Genomic DNA, 12,375 nt, shown 5'->3' on the forward strand with positions numbered 1-12,375 from the left:
AACATATAATTTAAAAATTTTACTAATATGCATACATATGAGGTCAGAGCATGAAATATATTCATGTCCCTAGATAGAAGAAGGACAGAGTGTACAATTTATTCCTCCAACTCAGACTCTTCTGAAGTGTAAATATATATTGGAAGTTCACCTTGAACAATTTGAAAGCACCTCAGTATCTCCCAGCAGTCTCTTTTGCTGTGTCCTCTGACTGTGAGTTGTACTTTGAATTAGGATGAAGATGGTGTCAGAATTCTCAGCTGAGCTGGCACTCTCCACCTTTATAATAAAGAAGGCTTGGAGAAGAAGCCATTTCATATCTCATGAATAAGCTATTCCTCATTAAAACATTAGTATCAATTCCTTAGCTCATATGTTCCTTAATAGGTTAAATGATTTATCTTATTCTCAAAATTAAATTTTTCTGAAATTGACTAGTTTTCTCATTTTTTTGTGCTAGGATCTCTTTCTTGGAGCTTGTCCTTAGTTTCAAGTGAAATCAGTGTCATCTTGCATTTTTTTCTTGTTTTTCCAATAGCGACATAGACATTTGTCTATTAATAGTTCCTATTAGTGAATATTGATATTTCAACACTATAGGTGTATTTTGGGGATTGAAAAGTCATTTTATTTTCCAGGCAATGGATAACTGTGCAGATAATTCTCTATCTGCCCAAAGGTACATATGTTTCTACAGATGGAATGAGAGAGACATAAGCTTATGTTAACACCTTCAATTGCATTTCCAAACCACAATTAATATCAATTGCCTTTCAATAGAAATGGAAAACATTTATGAGTGAATATCTAATTTTTTTAAGGAATAATGCAAAGTTGATGTATGCTTCCATAGATAACCACTCCTAGTCTTCACCATCATATATATTTCAATTGTCGACAACATTCACAAACACATGCACCCACTTCTCTCTGCAATGTTTCTGTGGTCATCATTGTGCATCTGCCCCATTGATAGGTAGCTTCCTCTCCTGGCCTGGGTCTGATTCCAACACTGGGATCCCCTACTAACAGTGAATTTTGTTGCTTATTCTTCTTAGTTAGAATCACTTTGCCAACGGTAACACTGCTCCCATGTGAGGATACCCTTTGGACTCCAATATGGCCAAACTACCCATAGAAAGACTTACTTTCATTCCCTTACATGCTTTTGTCCTCAATCTTGGGCCACGTTGCCTTAAATCCAGTTAATGAGAAACGTGTCTCTGTAGGCACTAAAAGATTGGGACCTGGTAGAATTTGCTGATTTGTGATCATAGTAAATGCAGGCGAATGAATGAACACTTGGTAGAAACAAGATGCCTGCTACTGAAGAAAATGTGATTAACATTGGATGAATAGTTGGGGGCCAGTGGCTTATTTTTGTATTCCTAGCTACACAGGAAGTTGAGGTCTGAAGAGTCTTACCACAAACTCAACAACAACGACAAAAGAGTATATAGAGATCAGTCCAGTAATCTCTGGCATCCAGGAATGATCAGGTAAAGATACATACAGTTGTGAACATTGCCTCATATTGCTTTTACATTGCTCTAATTTCACACAAATATAATGATGTAATTAGAGCAAAGAGTAACCATCTGTGGTTTCAGTAATACCTGTGGGAGATGTGAAGAATGTGTTAGAAGTTGCAATTTGGGGATTATACTGTAACAGCCAGGCTTTTTTATAATGGAATGTGAGCAGGGACAGAATGCAGTGGATCTGCAAGGGATCAAAATGGCATCCTACCCACAGATCCTTGACAGGTGCTGTTCTTCAGCATCCAGACAATCATGTTTTCTGCATTTGAAGCTGATGTACTCAAATAAGATTGATGATTCTTGGGATACTGGGCCTTTAATGAATTATTGAAATGTGGTCAGCTCTGTCCAGGCTCTGCTTACTTGCATATACCCAAAGCACTATCCATTGACTTGAGGAGTTCTTCACAGACTAGGCATATCCTATGTTGGAGTTATTCTCAGTCAGCACACTGCATGAACATGAGGTTCTCTGCGCAGCTACAGGGGTTCCTGTTGCTCTGACTTTCAGGTAACAAAGACAGCACTGGAAATTTGTTCAGCACAGTGTGGTGAATTCAATCTCGCATTCTAGGGAAGTTCTGCTACAACACTCTTATCAGTAAGGGTATTTATTTCCATGTTTCCACTGTCAGGTGCCAGATGTGACATCCAGATGACCCAGTCTCTGTCCTCCCTTCTAATCTCCAGGAAAGAGAGAGAGTCAACATCTCTTGCCATAACATTCAAGCATTAGCAGCAGTTTATCCTGGAATCAGTAGAAACCAGGAAAGCTCCTAAGGTCCTGATCTACCTAACAGTCAGTTTAGAATCTGGTGTCCAGTCTAGGTTCATTTACAATGGATCTAGGACAGAGGTCATTCTCAAACTCAGCAGCCTGCCTATTACTGTCAACAAGGTTACAATACTCCTTCCACAGTGATACAAGTTATAACCTAAAACTCCCATGGAAGCAGAAATGAGAGTCTGGGCTGTCCCAGCTGCTCCTGTTTACCTGCTGAGAGTATTTCCTAGAAGCAGCCAGGCTCTGAAGGTCACTGCAAGGCTTGGGTACAAGGGCAAGAAAGGCTTTTTGGCATCCTACCTCTCTCCTTTTCTCTCAGCTCCAGAGGCATAGACATAATCCTGCCTGGTGGTATCCTTCAAAATTAAGGTTTATACACATGATGTTCAAGTGTTCTGACATCAGTTAATATTCATCGGACAAAATGGGAGTCTCTGCAGGTAAGCACGATGTTCCAATGCAGTCAATTGTATTCTACACTAGATCCATTATCTTGAAATTGGATATGTGGAACATGGGTTTGTCTGAAGCTTCTTCAGAATCCAGGGCTCCTTTAAAAGTGTAACCTGGTTGACTGTGAGCTCTTCAGACTTGTTCTGGAAGAGATCATGAGATACATATCCTGGATTAGTGCTGATCTTCAGCATCCAGAGAGATGCCTGTTGCTTGCACACAAATCTTCACTCCTCTTATACAACTGAGTTCTTTGGAGTTGTCCTGGAGTGGTGACAATAGAAAGTTCTGTATGGCCTCTAATGTTGGAAATATAAAATTTAGTAGATGGGATGTATCTCAAATATGAATGGATATTCTTTAAAGTGTTAGTCTTTGCCAGGCACTGTTGACTCATAACTATATTTCTAGCTATATAAGTGGTGGCAGAAATGTGGGGATCATTGAAGTCACGTAAGACAGGGAAATCTGTGAAACTCTGATCTCCAATTAAACCCTAAAATCTGGAAATAGAGCTTTTTCTCAAATCTTCAAGAACTAGCCTTTAGTAAAAAAGCTCAAGAACAGTGCCCAAGCTCTAAGGTCAAGCCCTAATACTGGCCTAAAAAATAATAAGTACAATAAAATTTAAAAACAAAATTTTATTTTCACACCTGTGACCAAAGTAGATAAACTTCATCAAGTTATATCATAAACACAATGTGAGGGATTATATTAAACAGGTGAAAATGATCTAATGAGCAATATATATTCACTAAGGTAAGCAAATACGAAAAAAATTATACATTCCTCCATAGATAAATCCTTCAGTTCTTATTACTGACCAGAAGCGATTGACATTATCTACATTACTCTCAGCATGATCAAAATGGGAAATGAAGTCTGTACTTTACACCTGTGATTATGTACAAAATTCAAAAACTCTGCTTTTAGGGCTATTTACTTTGTCCAACGTGACCATGATATTGAGGAATTTAGGATTAGTATTTTAGAAATTTAGGAATCTCTCTCAATTTTTAAGCTTTTCTATACCCAAAGAAGCAGTTTTTTAAAATATGTTTTTATTTTCTTTAGGACATTGTACAAAGGAGTTGCCATTCCACAAACCAGTTTATGAACACAATACCTCTTCAGTGTCATCTCTTTTAAAATTCTCACTCCTCTCACACCACACTTTCTTTCATGTTTGTTAACAGGTTTTTTTTTGTTTGTTTTTTGTTGGTCGTGGGGTCTGAGCTCTGGGTCTGGGTGCTGTCCTTCAGCTCTTCAGTTCAAGGGGAACACTCTCACACCTGAGCTACAGTGCCACTCCCAGCTTTTTCTGCTTATATGGTGCTGAGAAATCCAACCTAAGGTCTCATGCATTCAAGGCAAGCACTTTACCACTGAGCCACCTTCCTAGCCCATGTTTGTTAATTTAAATACTTAAAGAGACACTTCTCTGAAAGGGAAAGAAGGATGGCCAATAGACACATGAAGAAATGCTCAATCTCCCTAGCCATAAAAGAAACGCAAATCAAAACAACATTGAGATACCACCTCACTCCAGTTAGAATGGCTAAAATCAAGAACTCTAATAACAACAGATGCTGGAGGGGATGTGGATAGAAGAGAAACTTACTGCAATGTTGGTGGGAGTGTAAACATGTTCAACCACTTTGGAAATTAGTATGGTGGTTCCTCAAAAGACTCCACATAGAGCTCCCCTATGACCCAGCAATCCCACTTTTGGGCATTTACCCAAATGTTCACAAACAAGACCACACTAACGCTACCAGCACAACTATTTTTATTGCCGCCTTATTTACCATAGCGAAGACATGGAACCAACCCAGATGCCCCTCAGCAGATGAATGGATCAAGAAAAGGTGGTATATATACACAATGGAATTCTATGCCTCCATCAGAAAGAATGACATTGCCCCATTTGTTAGGAAATGGAAAAAATTTATTAAGTGAAGTAAGCCAGGACCAAAGAAACATAGGTCCCATGGTTTCCCTTATTTGCAATATCTAGAGTATGTCTGAGTCAAGCAGAAAAGGTCAGATAAGGTGATGTTAGGGAAATGAACCCTAAGATATGTATTCAAATGTTCTTTTTTTCTTTCATGTGATTGTTTCTAACACATTTATAAGTTTATTTCTTTGTTGCTTTGTACGTCCCTCCCCCACAGTATAACCCCTGCTTTCACTGTATTCGATGTCGGTATAATTTGTGGAGGGGAAGGGGAAAAACAAATCGTTTAAATAGGGATACAGGTGGACCCATTGCAACAATGAGAAGTACAAGGTCGTTATGTCCAAAACGAACTTTACAACTTTGGTATGGGGGGCGGAGAGAATTGGGTGGGGTACCAAGGGGCGGATGGGAAGGGATAGAAAGGGGAAACAAAGGAGGAGGCTACAATGCTTGATAACAAATGTACTCATTATCTTGGGCATGTAATTGTAACCACTCTGTACAGTATTTTCACAATAAAAAAGTTACGTTTTCAAATTATTGCCGTTACAACAAAGCGATTCATAAATACAATACATTTTGAGATATGTCAGCCCCCTTCGACTTGCCCTTTCTCTTGTTTTTCTCAGTTCTGTGTCATATGCTGTGCATTCTGACCTGCACTCTAATCATTTCCTCTATTTACTCTTCTACCTCTTTCCTCCTGATCTCAAACCCTCTTGCAAGTACATTTCCTAGCACTCAGTTTTTTATACCTTGACTTGATTTCAGAAAAGCAGTTTTAATATATTTCAAATAATTTCTAACAGTTGCATAATTTTTCTAACAAAGATGAAATAAAATTAGTAGAATTAATAATTTCCATACTTTTGGTGATTGTGTGTATGTGTTTGTGTGTTTGTGCATTCTAGTGATGGTACTTGAACTCAAGACCTGGGTACAGTCCCTGCGTTTTTGTGTTCAAAACTAGTGTACTACCACTTGAACCACAGCTCCACAACTAGCACTTTTGTTGATTAATTGGAGATAAAAATCTCATGGACTTTTTTCCTGTGCTGGCTTTGAGCCATGATCTTCAGATCTCAGTCAATTCATGGATTAAGAATTCGGATTTCAAGATAGAACAAATAGCCAAACAATTCTAGGCAAAAAGGAATGCTGATATAATCTCAATCCCAAGACTCAAGCCCTACTATTAGCTATAGTAAAAAAAATCTTGGTATTGGCAAAAAATAATCCCAAAGATGAATAGAACAGACTAGAAGACCTAGAAATAAAACCATATATTTGATATGGTTTGATTTGGAGTCAAAGTATACCCTGGGAAAATGATAGCTTCTTCAATAAATGATTTTGAGAAAACTGAGCAGCCATATGCAGGAAACTAAAAATCGATTCTTGTTTGTCACAATGTACAAATATCAACTCATAGAAGATCAAAGACCTCAACATTAGATCAGAAACTTTGAAATTACTACAAGATAGAGTAGGAGAAATACTAGAACTCATTGACATAGGCAGAAAATTTTAGGATAGAGTTTCAAAGACGTACCTGATAGGAGAGAAACATAACAAATGGGATTGCATCAGACTAAAAAGTTTCTGCACAGTAAAGGACATTATTACTAAACTAGAAAGATAGTCAACAGACTATGAGAAGATCTTTACCAGCAATACATCAGACAAAGCCTAATATCCAAACTATACAATGAACTTAAGAAACTACTCCCTCCCCAAACTAGTAAATCACTTAGTTAATGGACAAAGAGCTAAGGATAGATGACTTAGAAGATGAGGTAAGAATGGTAAAGGAACACATAAGGAAATGCTCATCAACCCTGGTCATAGAGAATATGAAAAATAAAGCCAACTCCTGGATTCCATCTCACTCCAGTAAGATTGGCCAACATTGTGAATTCAAATAACAAATGTTGGCGGGGATGTGGAGGAAAAGGAATCTTATTGCACTTTTGGTGGGAATGTAAACTGACACAATGACTCTGGTATATTCTAGGGGTTCCTCACAAAATGAAACGTAGATCTTCCTTTAAACCCAGCCATACCTCTCTTCATCTGCCCTGAACCTCACAAGCCAGTATACCATATAGACACTTGCACATCCATGTTCATTGCCACACTATTCAAAATAGCCAAGTTGTGGCAAGAGTCGAGATGCCCTACAATAGATGGACAGTTAAAAATGTGTTACCTATTCACAAAGAAATTGTACATAAACCTTAGAAAAAATAAAAGTATGTCATTTGCCTGGAAATGGATGGACCTAGGACAAATCACGTTGTGTGTTATGCCAAGCTCAGAGAGAGAAGTAGTGCATATTTTCTTTCATGTGAGGAGTCTATATCTAAAATATAGGTCTCTAGGCATGTACACAAAGTGAGATGAAAGGAGGAAAGAGGAACAGAAAGACACAATGCCTGTGTACTTGTTTTTACTTGAAACATATTTTTTTATTGAAAAGATATTGTAGAGAGGGATTACATTTACATGAGCAAGGTAATAAGCTCATTTCCTATCCAGCATTGTTACCTCCTTATTTTTTCCCCTACCTTCCCTTTACCTCCCCACCTCCCCAACTCCTCCCAATCCCCCCCAGCAAAGTTGTTAAGTTCATTTTCAACATAGTTTCTTGTACATCTTGTTGTTACTATGGTTCATCCTGTATCCTTATTTCTGACCATACAAAATAACATTTATAAAAAAGAACTCAAAAACATGGAAATAAGACATATTTTCTTTATTACTGTGTTTGTTTTCTCATATTGTTTGTTCATTAGTTCATATGTCTTTGAGGGTAAAGAGAGTCACAGAAATGTAGACACAAAAGGTGAACAAATGCAGCAATGGTACTCATGGACACTATGTTGAAAATGAGCCATAAAACTTGTGGATGGTCCTTTATGGAGGAAGCTTTGGAGAAACTAGGAAATCATGGAACATTCCTCAATATAATAAAGGCTATATAGAACAAACCTACAGTGAGCATTGTATTAAATGGTCAACAGTTAAAAATATTTCCTCTAAAGATTATGACAAGGCAGTCTGCTCTCTCCACTCCTCTTCATAATAGAGGATTGGGAGGATTAACATTGTGAAAATGGCAATACTGCCAAGATCTATCTAAAATTCAATGCAATACCCATCAAAATCCCACATTTTTCAATCAACAAGAAGCAGCAATGCAAAATTTCATGTGAAATTATAGAAAACCTGAATAGCTAAAGCAAATCTTAGCAGGAAGAACACTGCTGGAGCAATAGCAATACTTCAAACTCTATTATAAAGCTGTACTTACAAAAACAGCTTGGCCCTGGCACATGAACAAGCTTGTAGAACAATGAAATAGAATTGAAGACCCAGAAAGTAACTCACAGACCCATAGCCACCTAATCTTTCGTAAGGTAGCCAAAAACAAAGGATGGAAGAATGACAGTCTCTCAACAAATGGTGCTGTCAGAATTGGCTCTATATGTGTAGAAACAGGAAAACTGAATTTAAATCCTCATATATGACCCTGAACCAGAATCCACTCTAAATGGATCAAGACCTTGAGCTTCAAACCCCAGTATTACCAATTTGATCAGCTCACAGTATATTTGTGTGAGTTTCATGCCACTTCACCTATAGCAATGGTTAGTTACAGTCATGTCTTTTCAATATTTCACGTCTTCCAATCTTCAGCTTACTTTAGAAGAACTTCCTCTGACCTTTGATCATACATACTCAAATTTTTCAGCCTAAGGTCTCCTCTGCACATTGTCAAAATTTGTCTTAGGAAAGGGAGAATTTCATCCTGCTTTCCTCTACCTCTTACTCCAAATCCTCCTTCCCACTGTCTCCCTCCTCCTTCTCTCAAGGACAATATTTTGAGAAAGTTAAATTGGAAAGTTCTTTTAAAAGTACTTGATTTTATTATTTTTGTTAGTTGTGGGGCTTGAACACTTGTCCTGGGCACTGTCCCTATGCTCTTCAGCACTTCAGCTCATGGGAAGCACTCTACCACTTCTGTTTTCTGTTTTTTTAGAGATAAGAGTCTCATGGACTTTCCTGCCTGGACTGGCTTTGAACTGTGATCCTCAAATCTCAGCCTCTTGAGTAGCTTGGATTACAGGCTGAGCCACCTGTGCCCAGCTCCATGATTGTATTTTTACTGCTGTTGTTGGACGTGGGTCTTGAACTAAGTGACTGGGTGTTGTCCCTCAACTAGTACTCTACCAGTTGAGCATCAGCTCCACTTCTATTGACTTTAATATAGTAGGTTTATCTGTAAAATTCACAATCCTAACATGATTAGAAACAAGATAATGAGTATGTTATTTAAAATACTTCTAAAGTCAACATCTATTCACGATATTCAAAAGTTATTAGCATCTAAGGAAGACAGAAATAATGAAAAAATACTAAAATGTTTTGAAAAATATGTAAAAATCGATGCTAAGTATCATAATAAGTGGTGAAATATTTTAAAATTTTCCTCATCAGATTGTTTTAAGTGTTGAAATATTTACTATCATATCCTCATATACAAAATTATACAGGATGTTCTCCTTCAAATTTTATAAAGTAAGAGGTAAAAGAAGACATTACATTTGTAGTGAAGCAGCCAGATATCTTCTTTTGCTGATGAAATTTGTAAAAATATATTAAAAATGATTAAATTAAATCATAGGATATAATAATAACGTAGTAGAGTCTATGCAAACACCGTGAATAGAAGAATATCTCTTTTAGAGTAAAGAAGACACAGCTACTCAAATGTATTTCCATAGTCATAAATTGGAGAACATTTTAAATTTTCTCTAGGTTGAAACATAGAATCAAACCATGCGAAATTAAAATTCCCTAAAACAATATTTAAAGTAGAAAAGGTAAATGTAGAATTTCCATGGCAATTTAAGACACTCAGGATAGCCCTGAAAGTATTAAGCTCAGAATCCTGCCCTTTTGTTTTCCAACTTTATTTTCATTTTTATCTTAGAGCATTGTGGTTAAGTCAGTGTACATGCAGTAGGTGGAAACAGAAAAATATTCTAGTTGACAGCTCAAACATGAAATACACATGTTCTGGCTCATGGAATTGTAAGCCCTCTGTGCATGTCCTTAATAATAACAATAATAAGGTCAGGAGCCAAGTACTATTGGCTCATTCCTGTTATACTAGCTAGTAATGAGCCTAACATCTGAGGACTGATGTTGGAAGCCAGCCTGAATAGGAGAGTCTATGAGACAATTATATAAATTAAGCACATAAAATATCAGAAGTGGAGCTGTGGATCAAGTGGTAGAATGCTAGCTTTGAACACAAAAAGCTCCAGGAAGAAGCAAGGACATTCCTTGAGTTCCAGCCCAAGAACTAGAACCAAAAAGAAAACAAACTGAAAAGAAAAGGAGTAAGGAACTGCTCAAACTGCTCATTTCTAACAAAAGAATGGAGTGGAGAATAGATTAGTGTAACTATTGTTTTGCTGTGCTGTGCAGATTCTTCTAATCATTTACTTTTGGAAACCACCAGTATTTCCTGTAGAGTTTCTGCATGATGAATTCTACTGAACATGGACAGTAAGAAGAGACTACAGAAGAATGTACTGAAACCTGCAGGGAGATGCTAGGGCAGAGGAAAGGAATGGAGGATCACCTGTCAAGATTGATCTACAAGCAGTTGAGAGCATTGGTACTCACCCCTACATTTCTAGACAGGGAAAGGACCTAGGTAAGAAGGCCTCCAGTTTCATAAGTAGATGATCTGGGTCTGAGGGACACCAGAGAATACTCCAGTTCTGTGTTTAGCTTCACCCAATAACATAAACCACTCTTGGAATGGCTATAGGCTAATAATTTCTTCTATTAAAAAAGAAGCACTACTTGCTTGAATTAACTAACATGTCTCAATTTTACAAAAGAACTCCAAATAAGACTCTCAAAATGTCCTCCCTTGTTATTATTTGTGTGCTCTATTGAATCAGGAGAGGCATTGCCAAGTGTGTACTGCTGCAGACAGAGAGGTAGAGGACAGGAAATTCTGCCGAGATGATTCTACCAAAATCTTCAATTGACCTTGTTGTATATGAGAAGCTGTGTCATCAGTTGGAGGCACCAGGAAGGGCAGTTGGGACAGCCTAGCCTCTCACCTCTACTTCCCTGGGAGCTTCATGTTATGGCTTGTATCACTGTAAGTGGGTAGCTACTATTCTGTTGACAGTAATATGTGGGGAAATCTTCAGGTGGCAGGCTGCTTATGGTGAGAGTAAACTGTGCCCCAGATCCACCTTCCTTGAATCAGAAAGGGACCAGGATGGTAATTACTTTGCAACATACATGAGGAATTTAGGAGCTTTCCCTGATTAGTGCTGAAACCAATCTAAAGAAATGCTAAGGCCCTCTCTGGCCCTGCCAGCCATGGAAACTCTGCCTTTCAGAGATGTAGACAGAGAGGATAGAGACTGGTCATTGGGATGTCACATCTGGCACCTGCAGTGGAAACAGAAAACAAATACCCTCCTTGATAATCATGTTACAAGAGGCCTTCCTACTGTACTAGGCTGAGTAAAACCCCACCATTGTTCTTCCTTACCTGGGAGCAAGAGCAGCAGGAGCCCCTGAAGCTGAGCAGGGACCTTCATGTCCATCCTGTATGCTGACTGGGACTGACTCCTGCACAGAGTGTGAGCAGACTATGAAGTGCTCAGGGCAGTGGGCTGTGCTCTGGGCACATGCAAATCAGCAGGGGCTGGGCAGAGCTGGGCACATCTTCAGGATTGTCTCAACTCAGTGAATCACCACAGGCCTTGTATCCACAGGTTTCGTAGACTAGAAAAGAAGAACATGAATTTGACTGCAGAGTTTGGGAGATGATTTGATGGTAGAAGACACTTTTATGACTATTTTCAAAGTGTATAATTCACAGAAACAACAGAGGTAAGAGAGTATTTCATAAATATATTGAAATATCTTGTTTCTACTTAGATCTTTTATTCACTCTCAATCATCCAGGAAAAAAAAAATCACTGTTTTTGTTATGAAGTACTTATGCATTGAAACTTTTCTTACTTTCTCTCCATTCCTTTTTTCCTTTCCTTTTTTTTTTTTTTTTTTTTTTTGGTTATGGGGCTTGGACTCTGGGCCTGGGCACTGTCCCTCAGCTTTTCAGCTCAAGGCAATCATTCTACCACTGGAGCCACTGTGCCACTTCTGGTTTCTGGTGACTTATTAAAGATAAGAGTATCAAGGACTTTCCAGACAGGGCGGACTTTGAACTACAATCCTCAGATCTTGGCCTCATGAGTAGCTAGGATTGCAGGTTTGAGTCATAGAAGGAAAAGAAATCTTAACCCAATAATGTATTTTCCTTTATTTGTGTTCTAATATTGTTTTGCATCTGATTTGCTTTATCAAGAAATTATTTCAGTTGTTTGTTGCCATGTAAGATCATGAACAACCTGTGATTTTTTCATACAATTTCCAGCTTCTGATAGTTTTCTACAACAGAATTAACAGATTTTGTTATATTTTTTAAAAGTTCATAATCCCATATTGGTAGAAAAAATTTACAATCAAATTTAAGTGAGTTTTAAAAGTATCACTTAGGTGGACTATTTCTGACAGTTGGGGAAAAGTGACCA

This window comes from Dipodomys spectabilis, unplaced genomic scaffold (genome assembly GCF_019054845.1).
Source record: "Dipodomys spectabilis isolate Male_0828 unplaced genomic scaffold, ASM1905484v1 ptg000137l, whole genome shotgun sequence".
Lineage (NCBI taxonomy): Eukaryota > Metazoa > Chordata > Mammalia > Rodentia > Heteromyidae > Dipodomys > Dipodomys spectabilis.